Source organism: Aplysia californica, unplaced genomic scaffold, assembly GCF_000002075.1.
Source record: "Aplysia californica isolate F4 #8 unplaced genomic scaffold, AplCal3.0 scaffold00387, whole genome shotgun sequence".
NCBI classification, from domain to species: domain Eukaryota; kingdom Metazoa; phylum Mollusca; class Gastropoda; order Aplysiida; family Aplysiidae; genus Aplysia; species Aplysia californica.
This window is the reverse complement of record NW_004797657.1, coordinates 285,287-287,844: the sequence shown is the minus strand read 5'-3', so window position 1 is coordinate 287,844 and position 2,558 is coordinate 285,287. Positions and strand designations below refer to the sequence as shown.

The following is a 2,558-nucleotide window of genomic DNA, read 5'->3' as shown; positions in this document are numbered from 1 at the left end:
CACCATTCTACCCCTGCAACCCCCCCCCCCCCCCTTTCCTAAAAAAAAAGAAAAACCTATACTGCCCCCTCAACTACCTCCCGCCATGGCCATGGCAATATCTACAAAATTCTACTCTGACTCTAACCTATCCACCTAGCTCCCTATCAACCTATCTGCCTATCTCTACAGCCCCACTGCGTCACTTCAAGCCTGAGTGTGATATACGGAAATCGTAGAAGCAGACCACTTTGATACTTGTTGGACCAGAAAAGTGAACAAACCGTCTGATGTCACCAAACTTTGAACTGAAGGAAAGGGATAGAATTGCCTCGTCATCTTACTAGTTCAGTGATCTCATATAGTGAAGCAGCTTCTGTACAATATCTGAAACAGTACATCATACAAAGAATTTTTCTGGCGTTGAGTCCATGTTTTTACAGCCCTATCCGCACAATTTCACACAAGCTTGAGAAATCAAAGTGAACAGTCAGCTGTTATAGTTGCCAGTTATCATTCGCTGGTGTAACTGACGGAAGTCCATTTCAGGGTAGCTGTGGCAGTATATACTCATCTGGTTGGTTAAGACTAAGAGTGAGTGGAAGGTCCGTGCTGTCTGGGCAGGGTGTCAGCTTCTTGGGTGACTGTCAGCTGTTGGCTTCTCATGTGGGTGCTGGCTTTCTGTGAAAAATAAATTTGAAGTCAAATTAGTTATTAATGAAACTTTACAGTTTAGGCAAAGAAAAGCACATCCAAGGCAATAACAATTATCAAAATGTAGGGAAAAAATACGACAGACCTCTAGGTCACGAGAGCCCCCATATTGGTTTTTGATTGGGTATTATGTTCTATATCCCTATAGAGAAAATCTGTTCATGTATTTGCCACATAGATCTACAGATTTTCCAAACATCAACTTTTCTTACTACTGATTAAAAGGATGGACAAACATTTACAAAAATCTGTCTGCAAAATTATGAGTTAAAAATGTTCACTTTTTTACAACTTTGATACTATGCATTTCTTGTAGACTAAATTTTTGCAAAACAAAGATCTTTCCTGGGTCAATAATATTAACAATGACTTCCTGTTGGAGCATTTAAAATACCAAATACTGGTATAAGCGTATCTTTGAATTCACCGCATTCTATCAAAATAAGCCAAACAGTAGAAGAAACAAATTGTAGCATGTTATAAAGAAAGGACATTTTTATCCTTCTAGGAGATGTTCTTCACATGGTTGTGTATTTTTGACCAATTAAAACTTCCATTATTCCAATATTAGTATCAGTGTAATGCAACCTATTGAAGGAGAGGTTCCACCTTCAGGGACACGAAGCAACCAATATCATAAATTGTTCTCAGTTGAATTGATTTAACAAGCAAATATTCAGGTCTTAGGTTAATTTTAGACTCATTACTCGACATGACCAGGGGCATTTTTTGAGAGACACCTAAATACAAACATGTAATTTGAAGTTGAACTCAAAACTCACCAATTATTGGTACTTTTTAATTTCTAAAGTAGTAATTGAGTTAATGTCCTATTAGGGGAGGTCTGTTAATAGGGGGAGGGGGGAGGGAGGGGGAGAGAGGGAGAGAGAGAGAGAGAGAGAGAGAGAGAGAGAGAGAGAGAGAGAGAGAGAGAGAGAGAGAGAGAGATTGCTCTGGCTTCAAATTAAGAGTCGCAAGGGTGGTTGCTAAATAAATGTCAACACTCTTTGTGACTTGACGTAGACTTTTAATAATCAAGCACAATGAAGACATACGTCAGACGATGCATGACTGGGACAGAAACGGAACAGAAATAAAGCAGATGAATACGATTGACAAATAAGGGAAATAATAATAATGGACACAAGGAACAGATACGAATGATGGCACATACATGTGGTCTTGTAGCTACCGAATGATATTCCTCTAGTTGCTGGATGTGGAACACTGAAAATAGAAATTACTAAATCTGAAGGAACTAGGAGGAAGGGGTTAAAGGGGGGGGGGGGTGCAGTTTGAGTAGAAAGAGTGCACAGGAAATGCAAGTGAGAGAGAAACAACGGAACTAGCCCAAAATAGGGAAAGGGGAATGAAATGACCTTTCAGTACGCACAATATGTACGATGAGGAGGAATGGGGAGAGACGAAGGATGAGGACTTGATAATAAGAATTGGAATACGGTTCAATATCAAGAAATACGAAAACAAATAACATACCTGAATATTTGCTAAGATATAATGGAATCTAAATCTCTATGTGTCGCCTGATCGCCTCGGTTTCATTAGCACAGGAGACGGGAAGGCAGTGTCCAATGTAGTTTTACTACTGGAATCACATGTAGAGCTACCTGAAATGTCGCCAGCTTCGAACTGATTAATTTTTGCTCAAAGTGCCCTAAGAGAGTATGAACTGAATTGTATTCACCAAGTAGCTGTCTGCTGATTGACTGTTGGATCTCCGAATTCTATTCATCAGTCACTTTTTTTTAAAGGTGAATACTGTAAACGAGGCGTCACAAACAAGCGTAGACTAACATAGCCAGGAAGACAATGTTGTTGGTTGTTTTTGTCCCCACACCTCCCCC

The 2,558-nt window shown here is 39.7% G+C and overlaps 1 long non-coding RNA gene across 1 annotated transcript; it reads right to left on the bottom strand.

Annotated features, from left to right (window-relative positions):
* Positions 1-323: 323 nt before the first annotated feature.
* Positions 324-2,352, bottom strand: LOC106012485. Its single transcript, XR_001185039.2, has 2 exons — positions 2,191-2,352; positions 324-660 (listed from the first exon to the last, which is right to left on the bottom strand). It is a non-coding gene; the product is annotated as an uncharacterized LOC106012485 (long non-coding RNA).
* Positions 2,353-2,558: the final 206 nt, after the last annotated feature.